Source organism: Parasteatoda tepidariorum, chromosome 7 (assembly GCF_982258835.1).
Source record: "Parasteatoda tepidariorum strain Cologne lab strain chromosome 7, Ptep-v5.0, whole genome shotgun sequence".
Taxonomy (NCBI): Eukaryota; Metazoa; Arthropoda; class Arachnida; order Araneae; family Theridiidae; genus Parasteatoda; species Parasteatoda tepidariorum.
The window spans coordinates 3,569,417-3,581,952 of NC_141761.1; the positions used below are offsets into that span (position 1 = coordinate 3,569,417).

The 12,536-nt window shown below is 28.9% G+C and overlaps 1 long non-coding RNA gene across 1 annotated transcript; it reads left to right on the plus strand.

The window, feature by feature from the left end:
- Nucleotides 1-1,171: 1,171 nt before the first annotated feature.
- Nucleotides 1,172-12,333, plus strand: LOC147806731 (uncharacterized). The gene is made up of 2 exons (XR_015435091.1): nucleotides 1,172-1,679; nucleotides 3,506-12,333. It is a non-coding gene; the product is annotated as an uncharacterized LOC147806731 (long non-coding RNA).
- Nucleotides 12,334-12,536: the final 203 nt, after the last annotated feature.

Here is a 12,536-nt window from a genome sequence, read left to right on the forward strand (position 1 = left end):
TTGTTCATTTACGTCGTACTAGAGCTGCACAATGGGCTATTGGCGACGGTCTGGGAAACATCCCTGAGGAAGAAATAAGGCAGTTGAAATTAGCGAGTGGCGTAAAATAGAACTCTCTACCTATGGCAACACTTCGCATGCTTTCAATATTAGCGTGAGGAGAGTCATACGAGAAGGAAGGAAGTTAGTTTCTGTCTTGATTTTCATGTAGATTAAAATCTTTTAATTTTTAAAGCTACATGGAACTGAAAACTACATGAAACATAGTTCTAACGGAAAGTACCTTGTTAAACTGTTCTACTGTAAAGAGCTCAACTTCGCGCTCAAGTCGTCGGGCTACCAAAACAGGGACAAAAGTGCGATGGCATTTCTTCGGATCATCCTCAGGAACGTTTGCCAGACCGTCGTCAAATGCGCATTGTGCAGCTCTAGTGCGACGCAAATAAAGTACCTACCTACTTACCAATATAAAAAAGTTATATACATACTTTATGTTACGTACTTACTTTATGTTACTTAAATGTGTAATTATAAAAAAAATCAAATTAATTCAATAATTGAGTATTAACTAATTAGGATTTCTGTTTTTTGTAATTTTTGTTTGCAAAATAAAACGAAATGTTCATCAAAAAAATTACAATAAAATAAATGAGAGTTGTTTGATTACTTTTAACGAAACTCGCAGATTATTTGTAACTATTAATACTTCTGCTGCAGAACAATGAATACAACAATTCTCCTTGCTGCAATTTCGGGAAACTAACCTTTTAGAAATCTCGGTCATTTCGGTGTTGCTGAAATTACATACATTTGGAGACTTGAGTGCTCAATTTAGGCTATTGAACCTTTATCAAGTAGAAGGACAGATAGAAAAGTTTAGTGAAAGACATCACGATGTTGTAGTTCATTTACGTCACATTAGAGTTGCACAATAGGCTATTGGTGACGGTCTGGGAAACATCCTTGAGAATGATCCTAAGACATGCAATCACAATTTTGATCCTTTGCAGAGGGGATGGCATTCCCTCTTCGGTAGCCCGATGACATGCACGCAAAGTCGAGTACTTTACGGTAGAACAGTTTAACGAGGACCGCACACCCTCTGTCCCTACACAGACTGATCTAAGTGGTCACCCACCCGAACACTGAACGCAACCTGTGATGCTTGAAGCACATCACGAAGAAGACATTCAGGGTTACGAACCTGAAATCTTCACGATTCGCACAGCCTATTGCGGGTGATACCACTCGGCTAGGAAGGCCCCTTTTCAAATTTAAATTTTTGTCTAAAATAATCGTTATCGGCATTTTTATGGAGTATATATATGTCCGAAGTCGAGAGTTTGTTCCTCTGTCCTAAGATTTTGCGACCAGGTTGTGACTGTCTGGAGTTTTTCCATCGAAATTGTTATTTTTTCTAGCAAATGGTTGTAGTTATATACGATAATTTTGACGCTTTTTTCTTACATATATATTCAATGTATATGGTGTGCGTATATTTTAGATGAGTGGTTTGGATCGAACTTTATGTACTTTCAAAAATGAAAAGATATCTGACAGTTTATCTTAAATCGAAAAAAAATTTATCTTGAGTCGAATATTCCGTAGAATCTTCCAGATCGCAGATGAATTATTAAATTTGCCAGTGCGAAAGTGTATTTCAACAGCATCCTCTTCCGGTAAGTGATATATTCAATTAATTATTTTCAAGAAAACTTTTCGCATTTTTGTTTAAATGATAATTTAAATAATTTACTGACTTGTTGTCCTCATTTATTTTTCTCACTGAGGCCGTTTTACTAACAGGCAACTTTGAAATAGCTGAATAGACGATAAAGCTCTACGTTGCACTGTGGGCCAGAAGATTATGATCTTTAGCCAAAAGAAAAAAATTATTTTTCAACCAGAATATGCGTAGGCAGTTTTAATATATCCCAAATTAAGTATTCATAATCATTCCAAAGATTATGATTTACTTTTTGGACCGACGAGAGTACAATTTATTGAAAAATATGTTAACAAAAATTGTTTTAAATGTAACTTTTTAATTTTTATTTCATAAATATATATATAGGAATTTTACCTTACTGTTACACTTTTATCAGAGTAATTAGTTAGTGTTAAATTATAATTGTTGGATAAGTTAATACTCTTGACAAACTTATAGTTTATATCTTATCATTTGACATTTTACAATGTTTGAATGATTTTCGAAACTTAGTTCCAAAAAGTTCCACGAGATAATTAGCTAAATTTTTTTTGTTGTCGCCTTTGATGTTTCCTTCGAAAAAATATGCCCCATTTTGCCCGTATTGCAAAGGTGGACTAAATATACCGAAAAACAAAAGTTGTGTTTTTTTTTTCTTCAGGTTTTTGCGTTATTTTCTAATGTGATTTATTTTGTAATTACTTCGGAAATAAAACTTTGCTTTTCATTTATAATATAAAATTACGAAAACTATTATATTTTCATTGTTATATTATTTAAACGTGCTGTATTTTTTTACTTTTGCTTGCCATATTTCAGCCGCCATTTTGTTTCACAATTGTATTTTTGAGTTCAACTTATATTGCTTTAATGTTGTCGTCTTGCATTGAATCCTGAATTTATAAACACATCAGAAACTCTGCCAAAAAAGCGAATTGTGATATTTTTTATTCAAAATATCGTTAAAAATTGAGTAGAAATAAAATAAAATAGACAGATTTAAATAAAAGTATAGCCTTCATGCACAACGTTTGTACGCTTAAAGGAGTGGCTTAATAAGACATATTTCAAAAATACTGCAAGAATGTAATACTCGACGTGGCTATTCTTTGAGTTTTTTAAACTAAGTTGTTTCTTGGATCTAGCACTGACTTTTTCGGTTTTTATAGAACGAACAGGTTTTCTTTAGAAATAAGATTTTCACACGAAAAATTAAACTTAGAGCAAACAAGTAATAATTAAAAAATGGTGTCTTTTTTTTAAAACTATTTTAATAAAAACTATGCTTATTAAATTATAATGTGCTTATAAAAGCTATATACTTATAATTGCACACGTGCTTATTATACTTTGTACAGTGATCTTCGTAAGAATCAATTATGATAATTAAACAATTAGGTAGCGACATTAAACACACTTATGCTCTTAGAATATACCTTTTTATAGTTTTGCAATCGAAATTTGGGTGGTACTCAATCTCAAATCCTTTTAATGATTTGTTTTCTTTTCGGTGCATTACCTTAGGTAAAGTTAATGGAAAACTTTTGGTGCATAATAGTTTTGAAAACTAGTGTATCAAAAGATAATCTTATATAACGAATAGCTTTGAATATGTTAGTGGTTGAAAAATTCGGTAAAAAACAATTTTTTTTTTAATTTTAAACTCAAACTTTAAAATACAAAATTTAAGCTAAATCGATGGAATAGTGATAAATTTTAAGTTTTTCAAATTAAGGTTTTTAAACTATACATGAATTAAGTTTTTCTTCGTTACTAATGACTGTCCTTTTCTTACAGCTTCACTACCATTTTCGTCCAGAGTGCAGTCTTTAGTTCTTCTATCAAAATCACCAGAAGTCTGTCTATCTAAATTCCCGTCGATAGACAGAGCAACGACAACAGAGCAATAGTTCATGGAAGTCTACTTGCAATAAAGTTTTGCCACACCCTACAATAAGTTAGTTTACATTTTTCTTCGAACTTAAAAATTATTTCGCAGCTGTATTGATGCATTTTTACAAAACATTGTTTTAGAGAATTGACAACTGTTTCAAAATATTTATTCAAAATATACTATTTCAGTTGATGTTTTTTGTACAGTATAAAGTACGGAGGCAAATATGTTACTCGAACTAATTGTTTCCTGTTTTGATCTACATATCAGTATGCTTCTGCCCTTTTATCAGTTCAGAACTAGTTAAGAAATGAAAAGGAAGTCAAATAACTGACAGTTAAAAAATTTGTTAAACCTATGCATTCCTGTAAATTAAGTCGTATCTATTCTAATGTTAAAATCTCTTAAAATAATTGTAACTTTTTGAAATTTTAAATCTACCTTTTCAAAAAAATTTTAAAGAATGAAATCTTTAATTTGCAAATAGTTTGACTGAAAATCATAAGTTGGACTTCTATTTGTTTCTTATATTAGTGGTTCAAGTCTTTATTTAGTTAATTCTACGATAAATGCTGGAAGGTATAGTAAGATGAATTGGCGCATTGAAACTGTAATCTATGTTAATTTCAACGTTAAAACATTTCAGTCTTCATAGACAGTTGAATAAGCAAAAAAATTTATAAATTTAAATAAAAGTTTAAAAAAATTGCAATTCTTACATTTTAATTTCTTTAAAAATACAAATCTAAATTTTTTTAAAAGCTTGAAACGGGAAAGATAAAAATCTTAATGTTTTTGCATTTAAACATGCAGGTTGGGTAAAAATAATTTCTAAAAATTAAATTTTTAAGAAAAGTGAATTTAGATTTACTGGTTCTCTAACTTAAATCCAAAATTCCAACTCAATATGGCATTGTTTCTCTTTATTTTAAATGTGGATACAGATAAATAAATTGCTGCATTAAACGGAAATTTACTATATTGGAATAGTAAGTTTAAAAATTGTGATTCAATAGTAAAATATAATGGTTATAAGTAATGGAAAAAAACTAAAGGGATAAAACTTAAATTGTAAAAATAGAATAATATTAAATTTAAAAACTAGATAAACTTACTATTAAACAGTAAAATGATAGAGAAATACAATATATAAATACGTTCACCGTAAGGGATAACAAAATTCAAATTTTCCAAGGACTAGAAACCACTTTTTGTAATCTATATTGTGTAATCGGCAATCTAATATAAAGTATTAACATTTATAAAATTACATAATGGCTATTTAATATTTCCAAAATTAAAAATGATCTAAAACATTTAGATGTTTATAATTTAAACAGAGCAGAAACATTCTATCATTTAGATTAGAAATCTACTGTAATCTGGAAATCTCAAACATTATCTTCATATGTTTTCCTTGTTTCTGCGACTTCCCAAATAGTTGGCAGTGGTAAATTTCTTAGATTCGCCGAAGTAATTTTAGTTTTAACAGACCCCTCCTTTTTCAACTCTTCGACACAGAATTTTCATTAAGCCAATTTGCACTTTTTCATTTTGCATTTAGGCCAAAACAAGTGAAAAACGTATTTAACTCTTCAATAATTTATAGTTATAAAATACAGCGTAAAACACCGGTGACTTTTTGGCGACTCACTGCTCAATACGACTCACTTCTAAATCTAAAAAGGTTATTCATCCTTAAAAGATCTTAAATGCACTTGATAAATTTTTCAATGAGAACTTTTTTGTATTTTATAAAGTGTTTATGTAATTTCAATAATCTAACATATTTATTTAGTAACTAGTTTACTTTTTTTTTATTAAGATATAGCAAAATGTTTTGCTTGTAATCAGCTTCAAAAAATAGATATAGGGCGCAAGTAAATATCGGAAGAAGCTTAATAAAAACGATTACTAATTCGACATACTTAACAAAACACTAGAAATGTAAAACTAAACGCACGGATTTTTTGCAACCACTGATTAAATAACTAAGAGCTACAGTATCTTTACTTTCAATGTAATGTCTAAGGACGAACTTTCTAATGTTCTGCACCACTAAAGTTTTCAATCTAAATTCGTAGCTTCGGAAAGGGCTAATAAAGTGTGTTTAAGAATATTCTAGATCATTTTTAAATCAAAATTCTATTTTTTCTGTCTAAAAAAGTTTAAAGAATTATCAGGATTTACCCTTATTCTAAGCACCACAGTGACTTGGAGTTTTTGCTTTTTTTTTCCACCTCCACGCATATTAAAAATTTATTTGCTCTCATTTTAGAGTTTTCAAAGATTTAATAGAACCTGAAAAGCTTTGCAAGTGGATAATTGTTTTAAGTTAGTAAATAAATTTTTAATATTTTCGTTTAACTTTAAATCTTTTGGTGACGAAAGAAAATATTGGCAAATAAGGGAAAGTATGAAGTGAAGACTGAAAAAGATGAAATAAAATTGCGCTTTATTTAAATATCTTAACAAGATTCAGTAATGTTTAGTTGGATTTTTTTAAGTTTCTAAATATATTCAGTTTATCTACGTAAAGTTTAATTTTTACGTCCCTTACGTTTCAGATAAAAGTATTTAATAGGGGGAAATCTTTATAAAAATTGAAATTCTTATTAAGTGGCTTCTGAATTCTTCAGAAGAGATTCAAATCTTGTTTCGCTCTGAGTAAATTACTAACAAGTAACTCTAACTTATCCTAACAGAAAGCTAACACTAACTTATTTCAGAAGCAAAATAAGATTTGATTTGCGTGGAATATTTAACATAGGATTGGAATACGGATTTCTTATTATAAAGAAAATTAATCATAAAAATTGCTGAAATTTGTAAATTCTGAAGATTGTGAATTAGATTATCTGTTTATTTCCAAACTATATAGTTACAATATCTAGTTTAAAGTAAATATTTTTAGAAATGACTAAAATATTGATTATTTAAAAATGCTTAGGTAAAAATTAGATCACTAGCCTTTATAAATGGTGCTGGATAATCTCAAATTTTGAACCAGTTTTAATTTGTAAGAATGTTAAATTATTCTGTAATTTTAGATTTTTATTTAAAGATACTGAATTATCTAATTTATTTTACTGGTAGATTAACTTCATACCTTGAAACAGCATTTACTTGAATTTCTTATTTGCCTCAATATGTTCAGATTGCTTTTTTGTTGAGAAAAATAAAAAGTGGAATTCTAGTCACTGTGGTCGTAGTAGATATGTTATTCATAAATTGTTCCTTTAAAGTTCAAATTTCTTGATCTTTTATTTTTTCTCATCAAAGACTTGTTGTAGATATGATTTTCAATATCAAACATTTCTACGTCGTTGGTCATACGAAATTCAGAAAAATTTAGGAATAATGAAACACGTACAACCATAATATAAAGTTAAATAATATCAAAGGGTCTAGAATTTTTGAATTAACTCTGTAGTACTAAAATATTAATCTAGGAATTTTATGTTTTAAACTTGTAAGCACGATCTTAAGCACAAAATTTAAAGCAAGAAAATGCAAAATTAGCTGAAAAAAAGTAACTAAAGTAGTTAAGACCCTGTCTTTGATCAGAAATTTACTTCCATCAAGGAACTTAATTTTAGACGCCTGCTTTTCATAATTTCAATCTTAAGAATCCATAACTTCAGTTTAATTCTAAAATTAATTATGACTTTTTTCTCCTAAAAACCAGCAATCATTGTCTTCACAAAGATTAGTAAAAATACGAAAATTTTATCTCCAGAAATGTATCGGTAGAATTTTCAGGATTTCTAAAAATCCGGAATAAGCCTTTGTTAAAGAACGAACGCCAGTTTCACAGAACAATATTTATGTAGGATTCTCCTTTACATATTTCTGAGAGCGAGGTTTAAATAAGTCTTTTAATTTCTTTTTAATTCACATTTGAAGTTTCTGCTAAAGTGACGGGATCTTAAGAAATGGTTGCTAAGTATAAGTATTTGGGTACTGCTATAAAAATTTTAAGTAGAATGAACAAAATTTTATTTTAAATCAAACATGAGCATGCACTGATTTTACATGAAAAGCAGTGTTTTTTCAGAAACTAGTGTGGGAAGTGTGCTAACTATTTTCCGCAGAACAGAAGCTTCACTGTCAAAGCATAAACTGTTATTTTAAATACGAGCTTTCAATTAACTTTTACTTAAACACAGCCTTGAAAAAGCAGGAATTACGATAAAGTTTTCGTTCAGTTTGCGGCATTAAATAAGAGTAGAAGTTATCTAAATTTCACATTTAAAATCTAATCTCCAATTTTAATTTCAATGGGTTTTTGACGTATTAATGTAATTTAGTTTGCATTAAATAAGAAAGGAATTTTTTTTTTTTTAAAGAAGCAAAATTATGAAGTTCAATTATCAGATTTTCAGTCATTGGTTTTGCATATCGTTTCAAATCTCCAACTGAGACACTTTACATATTGAATGTGTAACAGATTATAGTGTATTAGTAGTTTCTACTGATTTGCTTTAAAATACTTTTTTAAAAGAAAAGGTATGAATTTTATCAGAAGGATTCAGCGTAATTGTAATTTTTCAAAATTTAACTTTTTTAAACATTCTGTAATTTATAAATTTATATTAATGTTCTTTCATTGCTATAAAGAAAGATAATAGAACGAAAATTGGGTATTGTCAAGAGATAAGGAATTATATTGTATAATACAAAGTAATCTGTTTCCAACTCAAATTAGAACTTTCAGTCAATGTTCAATTTCTATTTTCAACATCTTTGTTTTTTCCCATTTAGTTAAGAATTTATGCTTGTTAATGTGCGACCTATAAATGTTGTGTAGTCAAAAATTCTGTTTAAAATGTGTAGATTACTGTCTGGAGGAAGACCATAATTTGTATTAAAGTTTATTTTGTACTTTCTTTGAATGTTGTGGAAATTTCTTAATATTTTCAATGGTTTGAAATGCTTGTTTTCCAGTACGAAGAATCTTTTCTTTCAGTAGCGAGAACTTAATTTTGTTTAAATTATCAATTTCATCTATTAGTTTTTCAAACGCTGAATCCTTTCTAAATGTTAAACTAAAGAACTAAAATTTAAAGGGACTTTATAAATCTTTTTTTTTCTCGAAAATAACGAATTTTCTACATTTAAATTAGCTTCTATTTCTAAATAGTCCCGATAAACGTCAATAAAATTTAATCCTATAAATCTGCTTTATATCCCAGAGATTGTCTCTAAAATAGTAATTAAAATTTTTTTGCGTTACTTAACAAGAAGTTTCAGAAAAAGTCATTAACTATTACTGCGATTAGTTAAGGAAAGATGGATTGTTTTAACTGTTAGTGGAAATGAATAGTCGTTTCGTAACTCTTAAATTACCATGCGTTTCGGTTTTCCCGTCCTAAAAATGGACACGCGATTCTCCGTAATTTCTATTAAATACGATAATCTCTGGGTCAAGCTATTCCTTTCTTTGGCGAATTTGACTTATTTAATCCCTGTTCGATGAGTAAATCTTCCATGTCAATCTCGTTTCTGTTACAGAAAATCGAATAACGGTCCCTTAATAGTTTTTTTAGTGCGCAGCATTTGCATTAGATGGAAAGGAAACGGCAAAAAACTCCAATGGTTAGCCAAACTGTTATCAGATCCTAAATTTTTAATACTGAAAGCAACTTTTCTTCCCTTGAAAGAAAGCCTAAATTTAGTGAATGTCATACCGAAATGAGAATTGCTGAATTAATGCAACGTAGGACAATATAAAACTGGAACTTGCAAGTAACGATCAGAAGTATTGAAGTGACTGGGAGAATGTGATGCATGAAGTGGAAGTGGTAGACGGCCGCTACCGCTTTTGCTTTGTGTTTCACACTCTTTCAGCCGTTTCGGAACTTCACAATTCACTTATTCAAATGTCTGTTTTTGGACAATTCGGCTTCGTGCTGTCTTAGGACAATATAAAACAGGATCTTGCAAGTAATGACCAGAAGTTTTGAATTGACTGGGAGAATGTGATGCATGAAGTGGAAGTGGTAGACGGCCGCTACCGCTTTTGCTTTGTGTTTCACACTGTTTCAGCCGTTTCCGAACTTCACAATTCACTTATTCAAATGTCTGTTTCTGGACAATTCGGCTTCGTGCCGTGTTTTCATATTTCGTAGAAGTATGAAAACAAATGTTCAAGGGATAGAGCGCTTGCCTCTTATTTAGGTGACTCTAATTCAAATCCTAGAGATGACCTGGTCGATTTGAATTAGGCTTGCGGCTCTCCCAGACTCCAGTTTTAACGTAAAATAAACTCGGTGATAAAAGGGATCATGGGCTTGAATCCCCTTCTCTAGCTACCTATTGGAGATTTTCGTTGCTTTTTTGTCGATTTGCATATTCGGATCACTTTACTGTAACGTTAAAACTGAACAAAAATTCGGTTAGTTCTTCAAAAGTTCGGTTAGTTATCACTTAAGACTATTTCAGTGCTTGATAAACGTTTGTCTTTCGGGTATGATTTCAAATTACGAAGCTACAAAGTTTAACATTGATAATTAAAACCCCGAAAATTTTATAAAATGAAATTAATAAATTAAGAAGTGAGTTTATTTTAAATTTTAGTTGGAAAGTAAGCGAAATATCACTTTTCACTGAATTAAATTAGTAAATTTAGTCAAAAATTTTTTTGTTTTAATGCATGGAAAGCTTGCAATTTAATTTTACTAATGTTTAATTCGAAAAAGTAGGAAAACAAATTAAATAGAACTTTTTTTCTGTTTCCCTAATTCTGGTTTTTGAACGAACTTTAAATTTTAGTTCTTGTAAAGTTTTCTCTTAAATCATCATTTATATGTAGTGCTAAATTTAATCAAAATTGCATGTATAACTAAATTTAACATTTACATGGGAATTTTCGTTTTGAACTCTTTTTGGCAATAGAAATTTTTTTCATTGGTAGTCTTGTATATTAGAACTTGTACTATACGTATGACGGAATTTGTAAACTGTTTATTTCGATGTTATAATTTGTGCCAATTTTTCTCAGTTTTGATGTGCATTTTTAAAATAAGGAAGCAATAAATTAGTCTTGTAAGTATTGATGTGTATTTAATGGTGTTTCTCAAAACAAAACTGTCAAATCAAACTGTCACTTTAAATGCGAGCTTTCAATTAACTTTTATTAAAACTGAGCCTTAAGAGCTAGAATTGCGGGAAAGTTTTTATCTCAACTGTGGAATAAAATATATTCTAAATCTAACATTTAAAAAAAAAATCTTGAACGATCCTTTTATTTACTTTAAATGGGGATCCTGTAATTTACCTTTTTAAATAAGAAAGGAATTTTTAAAAACAAAATGAAGTAAATTTATCAGATTCAGATCATTGATTTTACATATGTTGTTTCAATTCTTCAATTGAGACACTTTACATATTGAATGTGTAACAGATTATAGGGTTTTAGTAGTGTTTCTATAGATTTTCTTTAAAATACTGCTTTTATAAGAAAAGGCATGAATTTGATCTCACGGATTCAGCGTAATTGTAATTTTTCAAATTTACCTTTTTCTTTTTTTTTTAAACAGTCTGAAATTTATAAATTTTTATTAATGTTCTTTCCTGCTATAGAGGAAAATAAAAGAACAAAAATGTGGATATTCAATAGAGATAAAGAATTAAGTTGCATAATCCAAAGTAAATAAGTTTCTAACTCAAATTCTAACCTTCAGTCAATGTTTAATTTGTATTTTCAACATCTTGTTTGTTCTTTTTGCTGTGGATTTATGCTTATTAATGTACGACCTATAAATGTTGTGTTGAACCAAAAAAGCAATAGAAAGTAAATCACTGTCTGGAGGAAAACTTATATATGTATATATGTAAACTTATATTGTATAAGTTTATTTTATAATTTCATTAAATGTTTAGGAAATTGCTTATAATAGCAAATGGAATTAATAATTGTTTCTAGTACGAAGTATCTTTTTCTTTCAGTACTTTATTTTGTTTCAATTATCCATTTCATACTCTAGTTTTTTTAAATGCTGAATCCTTGCTAAATGTAACATTAAGACTTAACTTTGGAAAACTAGCCGAACTTTTGTTATCACCCAAGACTTTTTCAGAGTTTGAGAAACGTTTGTCTTTTGGGTATGATTCAAAATTATGAGGCTAAAAAGTTTTTAACATTGATAATTAAAACCTCGAAAATTTTGTAAAATGAAATTAGTAACTGAAATTAATAAATTAAGTGATAGTTTTTTTTAAATTTTAGTTGGAAAACCATCGAAATATCACTTTTCACTGAATTAATTTAGTCTCTTAATAAAAATCATTTTGTAATAATGAGCATAAAAAGCTTGCAATTTATTCTTACTAATCTAATATGTTTAATTAGTAAAAGTGCGAAAAGAAATTCATTTAAATAGAATTTTGTTTCTGTTCCCCGAATTCTATTTTTTGAACGAACTTTAAATTTTAGTTCTTGTAAACTAGTGAACTGTAGTAAAGTTTCTCTTAAATGATCATTTATATGTAGTAGTGCTAAATTTCTTCAAAATTGCATGCATAACTAAATTAGTATTTGCAAATGTGAATTTTTGTTTGACCTGTGCTTGGCAATAGAATTTTTTTTAGCATTGGTAGTCCTGTATATTAGAACTTGTACTGAATGTATGCTGGAATTTGTGAGCGTTTTATTTCTGTTATAATTTGACGTTCTCTTAGTTTTGATGTACATTTAAAATGAGGAACTAATAAATTAGTCTTGTATGTATTAATGTGTATTTAATGGTTTTTCTTAAAACATTCAGAAATCTTACTTCCGTACTATTTTACTTTTACTCTTTATTTTAAACTTATGAACAAAGCTATTTGAAACACTAGTTGCTATGTACACCACGCAAAAATAAAATTGCTAATCCTAATACCAACTGCACAATGGATCTTAGCCCTTATTTAGCATCAAATTTTAGGATT